The sequence below is a fragment of the Rhinopithecus bieti genome, unplaced genomic scaffold (assembly GCF_001698545.2).
Source record: "Rhinopithecus bieti isolate Rb0 unplaced genomic scaffold, ASM169854v2 scaffold_3316, whole genome shotgun sequence".
NCBI classification, from domain to species: domain Eukaryota; kingdom Metazoa; phylum Chordata; class Mammalia; order Primates; family Cercopithecidae; genus Rhinopithecus; species Rhinopithecus bieti.
Window position 1 is genome coordinate 89,472 of NW_016804424.1, and position 21,321 is coordinate 110,792.

Consider the following 21,321-nt stretch of genomic DNA (forward strand, 5'->3'; position numbering starts at 1 on the left):
CATGTTCCTGCATATAGTAGGTTCTTAACAAATATGCATAGAATATAATCAAATTAAAATTGTTACATGAGTTATCTTGTTTGTCATTCATATATTCTGCTGCCATGCAGACACAGTGAGAAGGACTTTAAAGCCGTTGATCAGAAAAGACTTAAAAAAATGAAAAGTTTCTTTTTTTGAAATCTTCTGTCAAGCAGTCTCACAATTGCACATCATCTTTAATAGTTTGGCAAATATTATGGGCTTTGTAGCTTTTATTTTCTTTAAAAGCTCTGTATTTTTTTTTAGAGATTGCTAGATAAATACGTGATAGCACTCCATGCAGAGTGCACAGAACAGAACATTCAAGGATAAATCCTAACAAGCTGAGGGGATAAAAGATTTTAAAAAATCAACTTGCATNTCACAATTGCACATCATCTTTAATAGTTTGGCAAATATTATGGGCTTTGTAGCTTTTATTTTCTTTAAAAGCTCTGTATTTTTTTTTAGAGATTGCTAGATAAATACGTGATAGCACTCCATGCAGAGTGCACAGAACAGAACATTCAAGGATAAATCCTAACAAGCTGAGGGGATAAAAGATTTTTAAAAAATCAACTTGCATTTCAGGTTTGTCTGGACAAAAAAAGAAAAAGAAGAAAAAGAATAGAAATGACTTTTATTTAGTCCATTCAATAATTCAAATTACTGGAGAACAGTAGTGGTGTAGTCCCCAGGGAGAAAATTCTCCCATTTATTTTTAAAAATAATTTTTTATGCCAATGGTCTGTTTCTACCACTTAATGAAAGCTGAAGATCGATGCTTCCCTGGTGAGCACAAAGAGTTGGCCAAATATGACTGCAACACAGGTGACACATGTCAATACCTGTGGAATTATACAGCATAATAAAAATAGACAGCTAGAGTTGGCTCTGGTGTTTTAACATTAAAAACATATTATGAAGATATGAGGGAATGTCTGCTCCCAAAGATTTTGTACCAGGAAAAGTATTGTAGATATTTCCAGTATAAATGTACTTATATACTTTTAAAAAATAATATTGGCAAAAGTGCATAAGATTTCTACATGAAATTTATTTAAATAACTTTTGTTAACATAGTATTAAAGAAAAGAACAGTACTTTCCATGGCACATGCCCACATTTGTGCTTTAATCATAGCAACCTCGTTTTCCAAAGGTTTATTTACGTAAGTGCTTTCTTTGTAAATGTTACATTAGAAAAAAATATACACATTCACATAACCTTTTAAATCAACGACTGCTGGCAAAATGAATGGAGGAGACCAAAGAAATGTACCAAAGTGGTTTGTAAATTTTATAAACAGCCTTAGTACTGTTTATAAAATTTATTTTAACTTTGATGCCTGATTACATTGCAACACTTTTTCAAGAATCCATCTGGTGCTATAAGTAGGGTGGGTAATCTGTGCTGAAAAGGGAATTTGGAAGGTGTTAAGTACATTGCCTCATGCAGATCTTTGACTAGGCTTTTCAGGCAGATGTGCTTCTGAGTGATTAAAATCTTGTGAACTTGACCTTTTCTCTTCATCTTGTGCACTGGAGGCCAACTTTTCCAGAGTGGGCCTCCACACTAGGGCCTTTTTAGTGGATGTTAATGAGAACAAAGAAACCTCCTCCTAACATGGTGAAAGGTCTTGTCATCAGATAGACTATTTTTCACTTTCCAGATGCATTATTTAAAGGAGCTGATGAAATTGACCAATTGTTTTGATCTTGGATGAACAAAGTCTGCAAAGATAATGCTGGAAAAAACAGTGAGAGCAGTCATAAGCTTCCTAATGACTAAGGTAAACTTTTAATTAGTCATTCAAATTAGTTTTAAAATTATCAAACTCACTTTCATCATCCAGATGTCATATTTTCGTAATTCACTTGGTAAATCTTTACTTCGGTTTGGCTTGTTAATACGGACTTAAATGTTGTAATTGAGTATGAAAAAATAGTTATTTTCACTACTTAAGTTCTGGATTATCTTTATAGATGCTTTACTTTAGAAATACAAATATATTTAAAACTGAGAGAGATACCAGCAAAACCTATTTCAATCACTTTTCATGTTGACTTTCTGAGGGCAATTAAATAAAATTCTTCCTCTATTACATTCTTTTTTTTTAAACCCCCTGGGCCAAATTCTTTGTCTAGATTACACTACCATCTGTTTTCATTTGTTTGGTATTTAGTTACAATTGTTTCACAGGGTATATTTTTGAATAATAATTAATAGAAGTAAATCAAACCTTTCAGAGAAATAATTCTCATATGTGGAATAGCAAAACCAGATGAATATATGTCTGGAAATATCAAGTTAATTTTCAAAGTAAGGACTAGGGATTTTGCCTTGTGGCCTTGATCAAGGTCAATAGGACTCATGTGGGCAAGTCTTGCCATATTGCTCTGAAAATGCTATCTTCTACCAGAAGTTAAGGTAACTGGAACCAGGTAAAAGATATCAAGAAAACACAGGGGCATAAAAGGAAGAAAGCCTAGCAACCCATATTTTGTAAAACTAGAATAAGATGTTGTGTTAAATCATTTAGTATTTTTGGCAGTATATTGGAGGTAAAACTTTATACTCCAAAGCAACCATGACTAATTCTTCTACCTGCTGTTCCCTGGGTTTCTATATTATTTCACTGCTGTTTTCTTTCCTTGGCTCTGCAGAGGGCAGCTTTCCTCTCGGGAAAAAGTGATGACGAGTCCAATTTTTCATTTTTCAATATGGTCTAAAAATTTCATCTGCATGCCGATCTCACTTTGAAACCGGTGGAGTCTCTGACCCCGGAAGAAGTATTTAACTAAATGAGAAACAGCTTGTGGGAAAATGACAGGAGAATCATTTTATCATGCTAATTGTACACTTCAAATCCAAATGCAAAACATGATGGTCAATAGAGGCAAAATCATCTGGCAAAGGCCATAATGCCAGGAAATATTGTCAAAAACTCATTCAGTTAGTTGTAGCCAGTGTCTCCATTAGACATAGAGGGTAATAAAAAAAGCAAACGTTAATGTCATTAAATTAACCAAATTAATGTTGAGTTACTATTATTTAGCATAATTCAATACTTGTTTGAACTCTTAATGAACAGTTTAACAGGATCTATAATTTTTTATTGCCTGTGGCTAGAAATAGCTTTGCAGAATTACAAATAGTACATCTTATTACATTATATTATAGGTTATCTACATTACTTATATGTTATTATAGAATGATAATTATTTGCAGGCATAGTCAGAAACATGGTCATCCCCTGAGAACATTATTTTCCTTACAGATCTGTCCAGTGGAAGGCTCACTCCCTAAGGTTTTTCCCTTTCTTTTGAAATAGGAAGTGTTACCATTCTCCCAGACTTACATTTTACTTTAAAATTTACAAAAACTTTCACAACATGAATCTGAAACCATTTGCTACCCTTCTGTATCTTCTTTGTCATTTGCCTTTCATTAACATTGATGTAAAGTAACTTTACATAAATAAAAAATACAAATTCTCATTTACATTTCAGAGATTTATGGAGGATGTTGATTCCTATCTCACAGTCTTTCTTATCCCTCTACTTTCTATTATGCTGTGTGATTTCACCATATAAATCTCCCCCAAATATTCAGACTCTTATCACTCCTTATTTCCTCTATGCCATGACTCATATCACCATGAACTTTTCCTCCCCTGAAACTGAGCATCCACACATTAGGATTAGAAAGCTTAAGCTCCATTACCTTCTTTTCTGAGTACAGCATCATTTCTTTTCAGACATACCTGCACACCTATTCTTTGATCTTATTGAAACTTTCAGTCCTTTGACACCCAACTATTTCTTCTAGCCTCTGGGTTTATTTTAGGCATTCCTTCCTTTTCAAAACACTTAGTTAATCACTGCAAGAGTCCTTTAGCTACCAGCCTCAATTCCTTTGTCTCGTTGCCTTTCTGTGTCCTTCCCTATAATCTTGCAAACTTTTAAAGCTTGTCTTCTTCTTACTGTGTACAAGGACAGGCAATCACAAAATTTAACAGGTACTCTCATTTATTTCAACAATTACGTTCATCCTTCCTTGAACATATAAAGCACCTAAGTCTGCAAGTTCCCCTGCAGACTTAGACCACTGCAATCTTGATTCCTATTTCAAAGAGACAAGTAGAAGCCACCAGGCAGGAACTTAAAGCACATTAAAAGCACACAGAAAAAAAAAAAAATACCACATGTTAAAACGCATTGAAAACACACAGATAAATGCACAAGAAATAAAAAATGTATCTCAAGATTATACATTACATTGTATGTCATCAGTTTATCTTTACAGTAACCTTGTGTGTGTCCATGTTTAAGCCTTAGCTTGACCAGTGAAATTCAGGCTCAACAATATTGAGAGTTTTGTCTAATGTCACACTCCTAGTGGTAGAGATCAAGCAATTTCAAGTTTTTAGGTTAATTCCACCATATTTTGTTAATGACCTTTTCACATGCAAATTTTCAAATGAAAAGGTATGCTCCTTATTCATTGTATTTATCACAATGCTTAGCCTAAAACCTTATAAATAATTATGTATACTATATATTTTACAACAAAGCAGTATATAAAAGCCATCTGCTTTACACCAACAATATCCATTTCTTGACTAATCATGAAAATTCTAATTGGACACTACTGCTCTTAAAATAAAGTGAAGAAGTGACACTTACTGGATTGTCTGCCTTTATTCTTAATTTTTTCCTTCAGTTTGCAGTTATGTACAGCTACAATCTTGCCATCCAAATGGACTAAACGGATAAAACAATGTCTACAGGAAAGATACACATGTGGCAATCATTAGGATCATGTGGAAATTATTTAAGATTTTGAGCTCGGGTAAGAGGCACATACGTTATTTATTGCACGTGATTTGTTTTACTCCTGCCTTTTAGACACAACTTGGTGTTGCTAGCAAATACGGTGACTAATCTAAAATGTGAAAATTCTATGGTGGAATCTGGGTTTTAGCCATGACACAATGATCTGGTACTTTAAATGCTTCACACACAACATAAAATCAGGCAAACTATACTAGCAAAATCCAACTTACAGAAGTATAACAGAAACCCCTTTCTAATGGCAGCCAGTGAAGGTTGGCATGATCTTTTTAATGTTTAAAATAAGTAATGGTTTACATTACTGAACTGTAAAACTATACTGCTGACTCTTAATGACTTTCTTGACTGTTAAAAGATTTTCCTCACATTCTCCAAATGCCTGAAATTATAGAAAAAGAAACATCTAAAATACTAAAATTATATTATAAACTACACCTGGAGAAAATGTTTTCAGTAGTCCTAAAACCACTATGTTATACAAATGAAACAATTTTATTTTAAAAAAAATCTCAGGCCGGGCACAGTGGCTTGGGCCTGTAATCCCAGCACTTTGAGAGGCCAAGGTGGGCAGATCAGAAGGTCAAGAGATTGAGACAATCCTGGCCAACATGGTGAAATCCCATCTCTACTAAAAATGCAAAAATTAGCTAGGCATGGTGGTGCACACCTGTAGTCCCACTACTTGGGAAGCTGAGGCAGGAGAATTGCTTGAACCCAGGATGCAGAGGTTACAGTGAGCCAAGATCGCGCCACTGCATGCCAGCAACCTGGGGAAAAACAAACAAACAAACAAACAAACAAACAAACAAAATCTCATGAAGAGAACTTATTTCATGAACCAAAGTATCTAAATGGAGATATAAAAAATGCTGTAATTTTTTAAAGTTTCTCTATTAAATAAAAGATTTTTTTCCAAATTACTTTTCTTATACAGTTGTGAAATTATTATTTGTAGGTATTGCTTTTCAGTCCTATCGTGGATATTTCTTTTCCATGAAACAACAATGTAATAACATTACTCTTGCCTGAAGTATTAACAGCTCAAAAGTAATTTTTCTGCTTTAATTTTTTTCCGCTAGTTTTTGGGATGTCATTGCTCTTCCATTCTTGGTAAGTGTCATGTTTGATCGAATGCATTTTCATAAACTATTTTAGCCTTTGTTAAGTGTGCATCTTTATTTTAGAGGATAAATTACACCAAAAAGGTTTAGTACACATTTTAAATCCAGGGCACTCTTAAGAGAAATACTTTGATGCCAAGATAGTAACGTTCTGATTGAAAATTGATACTTATGTTATTTACTGAGTAAGTACTCAAGAACATTTTCTTTCATAAGATAATGTAAAAAGAAAAGGAAACCACATTAGCAAAAGTGCAGCTGAATTTTAAAGCCACCCTGTACAGTGAGAATCAAGTTACTAATTGCCTAATATGATATTCAGTCTGATATGAGAAATGCTGGAAATCTCAACCATAAAACTGATGTCATTAAACCATTATAAGCAGAACACTGTGCATCTTTGTCCTATTAACATACATAATTAGAGTCCCTTTGTTCATTTCATGGCAATTATAATATTTTTTCAATTGCACCAGCCAGATCATTTGCATTCCTTTACATTCTGTAGTATCAGTTCACTAGATGTGTTAATAAAGAATAGTTAAATATGAGGTGACAAGAGGATCAACAAATGCAACAAATGACTGTATTTTGCTATCGTTTGGGGAAAACTGTTCCAGGTATAAGAAAGAACTAGGCCAGATGGTGAAGTGTTTTATTAGAGTTTAAATTACATTGAGGTAGTTTGATATATAAAACATTTCTGCTAAAATGTTAGAAACAAAAATCGCAACAAAATCACATCTAACCTCAGAAATATTTGCCTGTCCTAGGGTTGAATATTGTTCCAAATGTTTCACTTTCTGCTGCGATAATTTTGGGAAAGAGATAGGGGTTTACATGTAATCATTTCACTTTGAATTAGATTGATAGCTTGTTCCATCAGGATTGGCAGCAGCAGCAGAATTTGCCAGTATTATATTCTAAGATTTAAAGAATGACTCTAGAGAGATTATGAGGCAGATACAAAATTATACATCTTAGAGTGAATGACTCCTCTGCTGAATTTTACTGGAAATATCTTTTGACTGGTATGCTCTTAGGTCCATCTGACTTTCATCTAATAACTCTATTAATTGTTTATGTGAATTTTTTCATCTAATAAGCAGATAGAAATTCAATTTTGAGAAAATCTCACCCACCTCAAAATCCTTACCTCTTCCTCCAATTATATTTTACTGGATTGAACTTCAAAGAAGAGTCTTGGATGCATCATAGAGAATATGTATAGTATCAAGAAAATGGATTTAATTTGGCAGAACAAGTAAAAAGTAAACATGGAGATTTTCAAATTGATAAAATTTGCCTGGTATTGATTGATTTATTTTTTATGGTTAAACAGTACTCCATTGTGCACATAAATAACACATTTTCCATATTCATTCTTGTGTTGATGGACACTTGGATTGCCTCAAAATCTTAGCTATTATAAACAATGCTGCAACAAACATAGGAATGCAGATATCTTTTTGATATACTAATTTTCTTTCTTTTGGGTATATACCCACAGGGAGATTGCTGGATCATATGGTAGCTCAGTTTTTAGTTTTCTGAGCAACCTCCAAACTGTTCTCCACAGTGGTTGTACTAATTTACATTCCCACCAACAGTGTACAAGGGTTCCCTTTTCTCCACATCCTTGCCAACATTTGTTGTCCGTCTTTCGGATATAAACCATTATAGCTGGGGTGAGATGTTATCTCATTTTAGCTTTCATTTGCATTGTTCTGATGATTAATGATGTTGAGCGCATTTTCATATGCCTGCTTGCCATTTATATGCTGTCTTTTCAGAAATATCTAGTCAAAGTTAGCTCTTGGATGAAATGTTTTGTAAATATTTATTAGATCCATTTGTTCTATAGTACAGATGAAGTTGAACTTTTCTTTGTTGATTTTCTGTACAGAAGATCTGTCCAATGCTGAAAGTGGCAGGTTGAAGTCTCCAGTTACTATTGTATTGGGGCCTATCTCTCTCTTTAGCTCTAATAATATTTCCTTTATATATCTGGGTACTCTAATATATATATCTGGGTGTATCTACATTTAAAATTGTTATATCCTCTTGCTGAATTGACCTCTTTATAATTATAAATATAGAATGACCTTCTTTGTCTCTTATAGTTTTTGTCTTAAAATCTATTTTGTCTAAGTACAGCTTTTTTGTTTGTTTGTTTCCATTGGTATGGAATATCTTTTTCCATCCCTTTATTTTCAGTCTATGTGTGTCTTTATAGGTGAAGTGGGTTTCTTGTAGGCAAAAAACCCATGGGTCTTGTTTTTTCATCCACTCAGCCAGTCTATGCCTTTTCATTGGAGAGTTTAGTCCATGTACATTCACTGTTGTTATTGAGGGGAAAACACTCCTGTTATTTTGTTATTTGTTTCTGGTTGTCTTATAGTCTTTTCTTCATTCTTTGCTTTCTTTCTTTCATTTCTTTGCATTCTTTCATTCTCCCTTTCTTCCTATCACCTGAAGGTGATTTTCTCTGGTTTTATGATTTAGTTTCTTGCTTTTTGTTTTTTGTATATCCATTGCATGTTTTTTTGTTTTGATGGTATCATGAGGCTTGCAAATACTATTTTATAACTCATCATTTTAATCTGATAGCAACTTAACACTATTTGCATAAACAAACAAATCAGCAAAATAAAACTAATAAAACTCTATGCTTTACCTTCATCCCCTGCTTTTAACTTTTGTTGTTTCTACTTATGTGTTATTGTACTGACTATGTCTTGAATAGTTGTTGTAGTTATTGTTTTGATTGGTTTATCATTTAGTCTTTCTACTTAAGAGTAGTTTACACATCAGAGTTACAGTGTTATAATATTCTGTGTTTCTCTGTGGACTTATGCTTACTAGTGAGTTTTATACCTTCAGGTGATTATTTATTGCTCATCAATGTCCTTTTCTTTCTTGTAGAACAGGTCTAGTGTTAATGAAATCTCTCAGCTTTTGTTTGCCTGGGAAAGTCTTTATTTCTCTTTCATGTTTGAAGGAAATTTTTGTCAGATATACTACTCTAGGGTAAAACCTTTTTCCTTCAGCACTTTAAATATGTCATGCCACTCTGTCCTGGCCTGTAACAATTTCTGCTGGTTCTTTTTTTTTTTTTTTTTTCCATGCTACAGTGAACACCCGGAGATACATTTTATTTTTGACTTACAATGCCATAGGTTAGTTTTATTTATGTTTGGGCTACATATAATTAGAATCATACATTATATATTCTTTTAGGTATGGCTTTCTTCTTTATTTTTTTAAAAAATTATTTCTTTATTTTATTTTTTATTTTCTGTTCCAGGATGTGCAGGTTTGCTACATAGGTAACCATGTGCCATGGTGGTTTGCTGTACCTACTGAGGTTCTTTTTTAAATTATTTCAATATCTTTGTTGAATTTATCTCATAGAATTCTTAATTTCTTCTCTGTGTTATTCTGAATTCATTTGAGTTTCCCCAACACATCTCTTTTGAATTCCTTGCTGAATGGTCACATATCTCTGTTTCTCCAAGACTGGTCCCTGATGCCTTATTTAGTTCATGTGGTGAGGTCTTATTTTCCTGGATGATGTTGATGCTAGTAGATATTCTTCAGTGTCTGGGGATTAAAGAGTTAGGTATTGAGAAAAGAGGCAAGATGTCCAATTAAAGGCAGTTATTTTGTGGCACTCATGGAGAGAAACAAAAGGGACGAGTGAATATAACACCTTTAACTGAAATATTCAGGTACTTGTGTTGGGAATAATGAGGAAAACAACTCGACTCGTAGAGAATGAAGAAACGCAGGGCAGGGTGATGGCACACCTGGGAGCAACACGAAGCCAAGAGAACCCCCACCCCTAGACAAGGGAAGCAGTGAGTGAATGTGCGATCCTGGGAAACCACACCACTCTCATGGATCTTTGCAACTCTTGGATTGGGAGATCCCCTCATAAGCCCACACCACCAGGAACTTGGGTCCAACACACAGAACTGTGTGAGACCCAGGAACTTTACATACTCTGGCCCCAAGATCCCCAACAGAGGTGACTAAAACTCAGGCAAGGTGGGAGGTCTATACATATCCTTGGGAAGGGAGCTGAATCCAGGGGGCTGAGAAGTGTCTGTCTGTAGGCCCCAATTCCATGGCATCTCACAAGATAAGACCTGCTGGCTTGGAATGCCAGCCAGTCACTGGCAACAGGGCAGAGCCTACCTGAGATGGGATGGGGCCCCTGGGGTGAGGGGCAGCCTTGTCAGCTTGGCTGTTTGGTTGACTCAGCCATTCCAGCCTATGGGCTTTGGAGAGTCCAAACAGTCTAGATGGGGAAGGGTCCTCTCAGCACAGCACAGTTGCTTTGCCAGACTATAGCTAGACTGCTTCACTGAGCTGGATCTCAATTCACTCCTCCTCACTGGGTGGGACCTCCCAGCTGGGGCTTCCAGCTACCTCCACCCACATGTATTCTATGGACAGAACTCTGATCTCTCTCTGGGATGGACTGCCCAGGGAGAGGGGTGAGCTGCCATCTTGGCTGTTTGGATGACTCAGCCATTCCAGCTTGTGGTCCTTGGAGAGTCCAGGCTGACCAGGGCAGAGGTGGTTCACTAGCATGGCACAGCTGTTTTGTCAAGGTGTGGCCAGACTGCTTCTATAAATGGGACCCAGATTCATTCCTCTTCACTGGGTGAATCCTTCAAGCTGGGGCCTCAGGCCACTACTGCCCATGTTCTATGGCCAACAGAGTTCTTATTTCTTCCTGGGATGAAGTCCCTGGGGAGGAGAGCAGGCCACCACCTTTACTGTTTGAGCATCTCAGCTGGTCCCACCTTTGGGCCTCGGAGAACCCAAGCCAATTGGGGGCTGAAGGGATCTCCAACACAACAGAGCCTCTCTACCAAAATGCAACCCGACTGCTTCTTTAAGCAAGTCCCTGATCCTGTTCCCCTTGATTGAGTGAGACCTCCCAACCGAGATCTCCAGCTACCTCCTACAGGCACATTCAGGCGGGCAAGAGGTCAGTACCCCCTGGGACAGAGCTCCCAGAGGAAGGGGTAGCCTGCCATCTTTGCTTTTTTGCAGCCTTCACTGATGATATCTCCAGATACTGGAGAAACCAAGGCAACTAGGTACTGGAGTGCACCCCCAGCAAAATACAGCAGCCCTACAGAAGAGTGGCTAGACTGTTAAAAGAAAAACAAACAAACAACAAAACACACACACACACACACACACCCCATCCAAAGGTCAGCACCCTCAATGATTGAAGGTAGATAAACGCACAAATATGAGAAAGAATCACCTCAAAAATGCTGAAAACTAAAACAGCCAGAGTGCTCCCTTGCTCTAAGTAACTGCAACAAGCGTTCAGCAAGTGTTCAGAATTGGGCTCAGGCTCAGATGGCTGAAATGACAGAAGTAAGCTTCAGAATGTGGATAAAAATGAAATTTGCTGAGCTAAAAAAGTACATTGTAACCCAATGCAAAGAAGCTAAAAATAATGATAAAACAATGTAGGAACTGACAGCCAAAATAGCCAGTATGGAGAGGAACATAACCAGTCTGATAGAGCTGAAAAACATACTACAAGAACTTCACAATGCAATCACAAGTATTAATAGCAGAATAGAGTAAGTGAAGGAAAGAATCTCAGAGCTTGAAGACTGTCTCTCTGAAAGAAGAGAGTCAGACAAGAATAGAAAAACAAAGAATAAAAAGGAAGAAACAAAGTCTCTGAGAAATATGGGATTACATAAAAAGACCAGCTCTACAACTGATTGGGGTACCTGAAAGAGATGGAGAGAATGAAACCTATATAGAAAATGTGTTTCAGGATGTCATTCAGAATAACTTCTCCAATCTTGCTAGACAGGCCAAGATTCAAATTCAGGAAATGCAGAGAACCGCAGAAAGATACTCCATGAGAAGATCATCCTGAAGACAAATAATTATCAGATTCTCCAAGGTCAAAATGAAAGAAAAACAATGCTAAGGGCAGTCAGAGAGAAAGGCCAGGTCACCTATAAAGTGAAGCCAATCAGACTAACAGTGGATCTCTCAGTAGAAACCCAACAAGCCAGAAGAGATTGGGAGCTAATATTCAACATTCTTCAATATAAGAATTTCCAACCCAGAATTTCATATTTGGCTAAACTAAACCTCATAAGCAAAGGTGAACTAAGATCATTTTCAAACAAGTAAATGCTGAGGAAACTAGACTTGCTTTGCAAGAGCTCCTAAAGGACACACTAAATATGGAAAGAAAAAACTGTTACCAGCCACTATAAAAACACACTGAAGTAAACAGGCCATTGACACTATGAAGCAACCACATAAAACAAGTCCGTAAAATAATCAGCTAGCATCATGACTACAGGATTAAATCCACACATAACATACTAACCTTAAATGTAAATGGGCTAAATGCCCCAATTAAAAGACATAGAAGGGAAGCTGGATAAAGAACCAAGACCCATCAGTACGCTGTCTTCAAGATACCCATTTCGCATGCAAAGACACACATAGGCTGAAAATAAAGGGATGAAGAAAAGTTTACCAAGCAAATGGAAAACAGAAAAATGTGGAGATTGCAATCCTAGTTTCTGACAAAACAGACTTTAAATCAGCAAAGATTGAAAAAGACAAAGAAGGCATTACGTAATGGTAAATAGTTCAATTCAAAAAGAAGAGCTAACTGTCCTAAATATCTGTGCACCCAACACAGTCACTCTCAGGTTCAGAGAGCAAGTTCTCAGAGACCTTCAAAGAGACTTAGACTCACACACAATAATAATGGGAAACTTTAACACCCCACCGCTAATATTATACAGATCTCTGAGACAGAAAATTAACAGATATTCAGGAGCTGAACTCAGCTTTGGATCAAGTGGACTTGACAGATATCTACAGAGCTTTCCACCCCAAAACAACAGAATATAAGTTCTTCTCATTACCATCCAGCACTTGCTGTAAAATTGATCACATAATTGGAAGTAAAACATTTCTCAGCAAATGCAAAATTACTGAAATCATAAGAAACATTCCCTTGGACCACAGTGCAATCAATTTAGAACCCAAGATTAAGAAATTAACTCAAAACCATACAACTACATGGAAATTAAATAAGCTTCTCCTGAATTACTTTTGGGTAAACAAGGAAATTAAGGCAGAAATAAAGAGATTCTTTAAAACTAATGAGAACAAAAATACAATGTACTAGAATCCTGGGATACAGTTAACACAGTGTTAAGAGAGAAATTTATAGCACTAAATGCCCACATCAAAAAGTTAATAAAATTTCAAGTTAACAAAATAACATCCCAAATAATAGAACTAGAGAACCGAGAGCAAAGAAACCCCAAAGCTAGCAGAAGACAAGGAATAACCAAGATCACAGCTAAACTGAAGGAGATAGAGACACTAAAAACCCTTTAAAAAAGTCGAGAAATCAAGGACCTGGTTTTTTGAAGAAAACAATAAAATAGATCACTAGCCAGACTAATAAAAAAGAAAATAGAGAATACTCAAATCAACAGACTCAGAAATGATAGGGGGGATATTACCACTGACCCCATAGAAATACAAACAACCACCAGAGAATACTATAAACACCTCTATGTAAATAAGCTAGAAACTCTAAAAGAAATAGATAAATTCCTAGACACATATACCCTCCCAAAGACTGAATCAGGAAGAAATTGAATCCCTGAATAGACCAGTAATGAGTTCTGAAATTGAGGTAGTAATAAATAGCCTACTAGGCAAAAAAACAAAACAAAACAAAACAAAAAAACAAACAATTGCAGAACCAGACAGATAAACATCTGAATTCTACCAGAGGTACAAAGAAGAGCTGGTATCATTTCTACTGAAACTATTCCAAACAATTGAAAAAGAGGGACTCATCTCTAACTCATTCTCAGCATCACCTTAATACCAAAACCTGGCAGAGATACAACAAAAAAAAAGATAAAAGAAACTTTAGGCCAATATTCTTGATGAACATTGATGCAAAAATCCTCAACCAAATCGTGGGAAACCAAATCCAGCAGCCCATCAAAAAGCTTCTCCACCTACAAGTAGGCTTCACTCCTGGAATGCAAGACTGGTTCAACATATACAAGTCAATAAATGTGATTCATCACATTAATAGAACTAAAGACAAAAACCACATAATTATCTCAATAGATGCAGAGAAAACCTTCAATAAAATTCAGCATCCCTTCATGTTAAAAATTCTCAATATACTGGGTGTTAAAGGAATATATCTTAAAATGATAAGAGCTATATATGACAAAGCCACATCCAATATCATACTGAATGGGCAAAAGCTAGAAGCATTCCCCTTGAAAACCGACACAAGACAAAGTTGCCCTCCCACCAATCCTATTCAATATAGTATTGGAAGTTCTGCCATGGATAATCAGGCAAAAGAAATAAATAAACAGTTCTCAAATAACAAGAGAGGAGGTCAAACTATTCCTGTTTCCAGAAGGCAAGATTCTGTATCTAGAAAATCCCATTGTCTGAGCCCAAAAAGTCTCAGGATACAAAATCAATGTGCAAAAATCACTAGCATTTCTACACATCAGCAGCAGGCAAGCCAAGGGTCAAATCACACATGAACTCCCATTTACAACTGAAACAACAAGAATAAAATTCCTAGGGATACAGCTAACAAGGGAAGTGAAGGACCTCCTCAAAGAGAATGCAAACCACTGCTCAAAGAAATCGGAAATGACACAAAAAAATGGAAAAACATTCCATGCTCATGGATAGGAAGAATCAATATCATGAAAATGGCCATACTGCCCCAAGCAATTTATGGATTCAATGTTATTCCTATTAAACTACCACTGGCACTCTTCACATATTTAGGAAAAAACTATTTTAAAATTCGTATAGAACCAAAAAAGAGGCCTAATACCCAAGACAATTATAAGCAAAAAGAACAAAGCTGGAGGCATCACACTAGCTGACTTCAAACTATACTTCAGGGCTACAGTAACTAAAACAGTGTGACACTGGTATAAAAATAGACACATAAATCAATGGAACAGAATAGAGAACCCAGAAATAAGACTGCACACCAACAACTATCTGATGTTTGACACACCTGACAGAAATAAGCAGTGGGGAAAAGATTTCCTATTTAATAAATGGTGCTGAGAGAACTGGCCAGCCAGATGCAGAAAATTGAAACAACCCCTTTCTTATACCATATATTACACAAAGATCAACTCAAGATGGATTAAAGACTTAAATGTAAAACCCAGAAACACAAAAATCCTAGAAAAAAACCTAGGCAATACCATTTGGGACATAGGTATGGGCAAAAGTTACATGACAAAGACACCGAAAGCAATTGCAACAAAAGCAAAAATTGATAAATGGGATCTAATTAAAGAGCTTCTGCACAGCAAAATAAACTATCAACAGAGTAAGTAGACAACCTACAGAATGGGAGAAAACATTTGCAATCTATCCGTCTGACAAAGGTCTAATATCCAGCATCTATAAGGAAATTAAATTTCTAAGAAAAAAATAACATTAAAAATGTAAGAAAAGGACATGAACAGACCTGCTTCTCAAGAGGAGTGAAGACATCACTCCCTTGGCTGCCCCAGCTTGTGTCTCAGAATGTCACGTGACCCCTAAGTACACTGTCTCTGGGCCTAGTTCAGCATTAGGACTCACCTAAGTCTTGCAGTCCTTATGGCCTAGACTGCCTTTCAAGTTTACTTGGAGACAGAGCATTGTAGCCTTTGTGGTGAAGTTTGTGAGCACTCAAGTTCGGGCCTCTGGGATTCGTGATTCCCTTCTGGCTAGGGCTGATTTAAATGCTCCCTCTGTGGGCAGGTGTCAGTTGAGTTTGGTCTGGTTTTCCTTTCTGCTCTAACAGAACAGCACTGAAGTCAATGCCTCACAATTGCTGTGTTCTCCCTACCCTAGCACCCAGTGAGGCTCTCTGCACTTTGCTGCCACTTCTGGGGGTTGGGGAGAGGTGGCATCAGTGATTCAGGACTGTTTTTTCTATCTCTTCTGTGCCTCTTTCAGTGATATGCAGTTAAAACTAAGTACTTTGAGTGTTCATCTGATGTTTATTTTTTATGAAAGTGTTTTTTTTTTTTTTTTTTTTTTTTCTATGTAGATAGTTGTTAACTTTGTGTCCCTGCAGGGGGATCAATTGGTGAAGCTTTCTATCCCACCATCTTGATCCCTGCCTGGTATTGACTTACATCAAAATGTTTTTCTTTACATTTGTTTCTACCTCAGACACCTCAATGTTTCTTAGAGTGCCCAGTAAGCATTCTCTCCTCCTCAACACCACCACTGGGGTTTAACATTACCAATGTTATTCCAGTATTTATTGGTACAGGAGCAAATTAATCTGATAATATATTTATACTGAGTTATAAAGGACTGGATATGTTATACTTGCCAAAATTGTAATTAAATAATAGATTTTCAAAAGACCTAGGGAGAAGACTAATTAAAAGGAGAAAAAGATTACTAACAGTGGAGGAATTCTGTGGACCTTGGGAGCCAAATAGCAGTCACTTAATTCCATTATGCAGTCTGCATTACTCTGCTTATGCATAAAACTTGTGTTGATATACCCTCTCTTTAAAAAAATTTGATAAGTATATATAGTTATTGGTATTTTCAGTAATAACGCATAAACTTGAGTTTAAAGGTAATTATTGCATTGTCACATCATTATTTCTTCTGAATCTTTACAAATTAGTTTCCATAATAATGAGCTTTTTCTTTTCATGTATATTCTTTTCTCTCCTATAATCCAAATGCAAATTTCTTTCTTTCTATTTATAAGCTGTAGTTAATTTCCTCAAGGCATTGGGTAGGACACATAGTAAATTATCCTTGTATGGGGGAAAGTAAGAGAAGAGAAAAAGAGGCACTGCTTGGTAATCCAGGGAATTCTGGATCTTACCCAAGACTACCAAGGCGTTACTTCTACAAGTTTGCAAGAGTCATAGAGTTGCTGGGCTTGGACTTCCTCCTAATGCAGACTCAGTTGTAGTGACCAAAGAATTAGATCACAACACTCAATTTTCATTGAATATTCGGGAAGCCTTCTAAAAGGTCAGTCACAAACAAGTCAAGACTGTAAAGATTACAAAAAACACCTAACTCTTCAATGCCTAGATATTGATAAACATCCACAAGCATCAAGGCCATTTAGGAAAACATGACTTTAACAAATAAGCTAATTAAAGCTCCAGCGACCAATTCTACAGTGACAGAGATATGTGACTTTTCATACAGATAATTCAAAATAGCTGTTTTAAGGAAGCGCAACAAAATTCAAAATAACAGAGAAAGAATTCCGAATCCTATCAGATAAATTTAACAAACATGGAAATAATTTTTAAAAAATCAAGCAGAAATTCTAGAACTGAAAAATGGATCTGACATACTGAATAATGCATCCGAATCTCAACAGCAGAATCGATCAGCAGAAGAAAGAATTAGTGAGTTTGAAGATAGGCTATTTGAAATTCAAAGAGGAGACAAAAGGAAGAGTAAAAAGAATGAAGCACACCAACTTGTCAATAAATGTGCAAATAAATTGTGTTCAATGGAGGGTCAGTTGGTTTCCCTCACTCCTATCCTCCATGTACTCCCATAGAATAAAGCCGGTTTTGAGTTATTTTATTTTAACATTCTTTTATTTCATGTACATTTCTGGGTCTTTGATTTCTCCTTTGAACTGGTTGTGACATCTTACCAGTTTACCTTATTCTACTAATGAGTTAAATACACTTTTGACATGTATGCATTTGGTATTTGTATAATGGACATGCAGCATGTTTGTTTTTTTTTGTTTGTTGTTGTTTTTTGAGACACAGTGTTACTCTGAACCCAGGCTGGGGTGCAGTGGCATAACCTCATCTCACTGTAACCTCTGCTTCCCAGGCTCCAGTGATCCTCCCACCTTAGCCTCCAGAGTAGCTGGGATTACAGGTGTACCCAATGATGCCCAGCTAATTTTTGAGTATTTGTAGAGAGGGGGTCTTGCTATGTTTCCCAGGCTGGTGTCGAACTCCTGAGCTCAAGCCATCTGCCTGCCTCGGCCTCCCTAAGTGCTGGGATTACAGGTGTGAGCAACTGTGCCTGGCCAGACATGCAGGTCTTTTAAGATTTGTCACTTAACATTGCAAAAGCACACAAAGCATCTTCTTGTGTAAGAAATAGTAACAGTCTCATATTGGTTGGGTCACATTACAAAAGCAGGTATAAACTGAAGTAAATTATAGTAAATTACATTACTTGTAATAGATCTCTCTTCATATTTCTTGTTTTGTACTTCATAAGGTGAGTATTCCCTGGTTTTAAGAATAAAAACTAAATACTAAACTAAGAAGGAGTTTTTTTTTTAATTACCATGATATCTGATGACGTAATGTGTTCTCACTGTATCTTATATTTTTGTATGAAGAAATAAGATATTCAATTTAATTCAAATAAACTGAATTCAACTCAAATCAACATTCCTCTGCCGGTGTTCTATAGGTGTTGCAAAGATGCTTTAAATGAAAAAAAATTAAAATTATTCTTTTCATCCACATTAGGTATGTTTTGTGTAGTTTTAGAGATTTTATGAAAATTATTTCATAATTGCAAGGTACTTTTCAGATTTGTATATAAGCAATAACCAGTAACCAATTATTAGCATTTCTCCTGGGCAGTGTCTTCTTATAAAAAAGAGAAGAGTTTTTTTGCCTCTGGTCTTACTCAGACATAGGTATTTTTCAGCTATTTATGCCAGTCCCTTAGCCTTCATTAGCACCAAATTGTTATTCACAATGAAGAGAAAATATCTACCAATGGAAAACATGTTGACATAGTGAAATGATCCATTCTAGCTATTAAATTCTGGAAGATAAGACTAAATATACAGGTATCTAATTTGAGGAGATATTTTCATGCTCAGTTGCAACTGTTTGAAAATCTTTTAAGGAAGTACTTATATTTGTAATTACCTTGAGTGAATATAAACAAACAAATACTTTCAAAAGACTTACGCCATTAGACAATTTCTGATGACTTTTTTTTTTTTTAATGAAAAGTGTACGGTTTTGCATATCTAATGCTCTGGCACCTTGAAATGGAAGGCATCAAATATTAGTCACCTCTAGCTGCTATAATGAAATACCACATGAATTTTTTGTAAATAATAGACATTTATTTTCTTGTCGTTCCAGAGGCTGGTTACAGGAGTAAGTTCTTCAGTGGTGTTTTGTGAGATTTTGGTGCAACCATTACCCGAGCAGTATACACTGCATATTTGTGGTCTTTTATCCCTAGCCCCCCTCCCACCTTTCCCTCCAAGTCCCCAAAGTCCATTGTATCTTTTTTTTTTTTTTTTTTTTTTTTTTTTTTGGAGGCAGAGTCTCACTCTGTCGCCAGGCTGGAGTGCAGTAGCGCGATCTCTGCTCATTGCAACCTCTATCTCCCAGGTTCAAGCGATTATCCTGCCTCAGCCTCCCGAGTAGCTGGGACTATAGGCGTGCGCCACCATGCCCAGATAATTTTTGTATTTTTATTGGGGGCGGGGCATCACCATGTTGGCCAGGATGTTCTCGATTTCTAGACCTTGTGATCTGCCCGCCTCTGCCTCTCAAAGTGTTGGGATTACAGGCATGAGCCACCGCGCCCGGCCCACTGTATCTTTCTTATGCCTTTGCGTCCTCATAGCTTAGCTCCCATGTATCAGTGAGAATATATGATGTTTGGTTTTCCATTCCAGAGTTACTTCACTTAGAATAATAGTCTCCGATTTCATCCAGGTCACTGCAAATGCTGTTAATTCATTCCTTTTATGGCTGAGTAGTATTCCATCATATATACATATACCATAGTTTCTTTATCCACTAGTTGATTGATGGGCATTTGGGTTGGAACACTTCTCCACTGCTGGTGGGAATGTAAATTAGTGCAGCCACTACAGAAAACAGTGTAGAGATTTGTTAAAGAACTAAAAGTAAAACTACCATTTGATCCTGCAATCCCACTACTGGGTATCTACCAAGAAGAAAAGAAGTCATTATTCGAAAAAGATACTTGCACACGCATATTTATAGCAGCGCAATTCACAATTGTAATTGTATTTCTTTAAGTGTGTCTTTTTCAATATCTCTCATGTTTCTGGTATAGATGCTGTATATGTTAATCTTGTTCCTGAGGTCTGATTTTATTTTTGTTATCAAAGTGGGAATCAAATAGTTTTGTAGTACATATAAATTAAAGAGAAAGTTCACATAAGTATATTTGCCAATCATCTCAAAATGCCATATTCTCCCTCGCGGTTTTGAAAATAATTCAGAGTTTTCTCTTCCTCATTACTTTCCCACCAATTGACAGTATTATCTTCTTAGTCATTTTCCTGACCTTTTAAATTACTCCTTTGAGGTCTTCTAAAAAGTTTTATGGGCTCTGCTGCTTTTTGGTGGCCTCATTGTATCATTTATTCTATTATTAGGACAACTTACAAAAGAAAGCACATAAATTGACCCATATACATATCCTATCATTGGGGAGTTTCTATGCAAATGTTATTTATTGGGAGCTATTACTAAGAACTGTAAGAAAAATAGTTGGTATTGATGCAGCTAGTATGGTTCCTGTAATTATCATACTCAGCCACACAAATCATAGCTATATGTAGCCAAAGATCCACGAACAAAACTTCCAGTAACATCTTTATAATTCAAAAGGCAGATTTTTGAAGCCAGACAGACTTGAATTTAAATTCTAGCTTTACCACACATGAATTTAACTTTGTGGAAGGTTAACCTATCTACACTCCTGTTTCTTCATTGGTAGCTGATAAAACTAAGGATCATGTATATAATCACCCAGTAGAGTTGCCTAAGAAACTGTTAGAATTCCATAAATTGTTAGTATTAATGAGTTTTTGTTGCACATATGTTAGGCTAGGCTACTCCTTGACCTTCATAGAGGTAAGGATTGTGACGCAAATTCTAAACTCTAGATAGGCATGACTTTGTAGCAAGTATTAAAATAGTAAATATTTTACTTTTATAAGATAAATGTAAACCTTTTAAAAGTTTCATTACGTTTGTATTTATGAAATACCATCCTATATCAACGATAGAGAGAAGATTGCAAGATGGCAATAGTGGCAGCAGAGGCTCCAGTTAGGAGGCTACTAGTCCAAATACACTGTGATGAAAACTTGCAAAAGGTACTGATGGAATAATGTAGATAAATTTTAGAAGTATTTACAAAATAATTTTATTTATAATTTTAATCTATTATTTTAATTTTAATCTATAATTTATAATCTATAA

General features: G+C 36.0%; 1 long non-coding RNA gene across 1 annotated transcript in view; it reads right to left on the reverse strand.

The window, feature by feature from the left end:
• Positions 1 to 1,685: 1,685 nt before the first annotated feature.
• The window catches only part of LOC108527089 (uncharacterized), a 24,252-nt gene continuing 4,616 nt past the window's right edge, over positions 1,686 to 21,321 (reverse strand). The window contains exons 2-3 of the long non-coding RNA XR_001884688.1: positions 4,710 to 4,807; positions 1,686 to 1,768 (exon numbers count right to left, since the gene is read on the reverse strand). This is a non-coding gene — a long non-coding RNA (uncharacterized LOC108527089). The remainder of the gene's footprint in view (positions 1,769 to 4,709; positions 4,808 to 21,321) is intronic.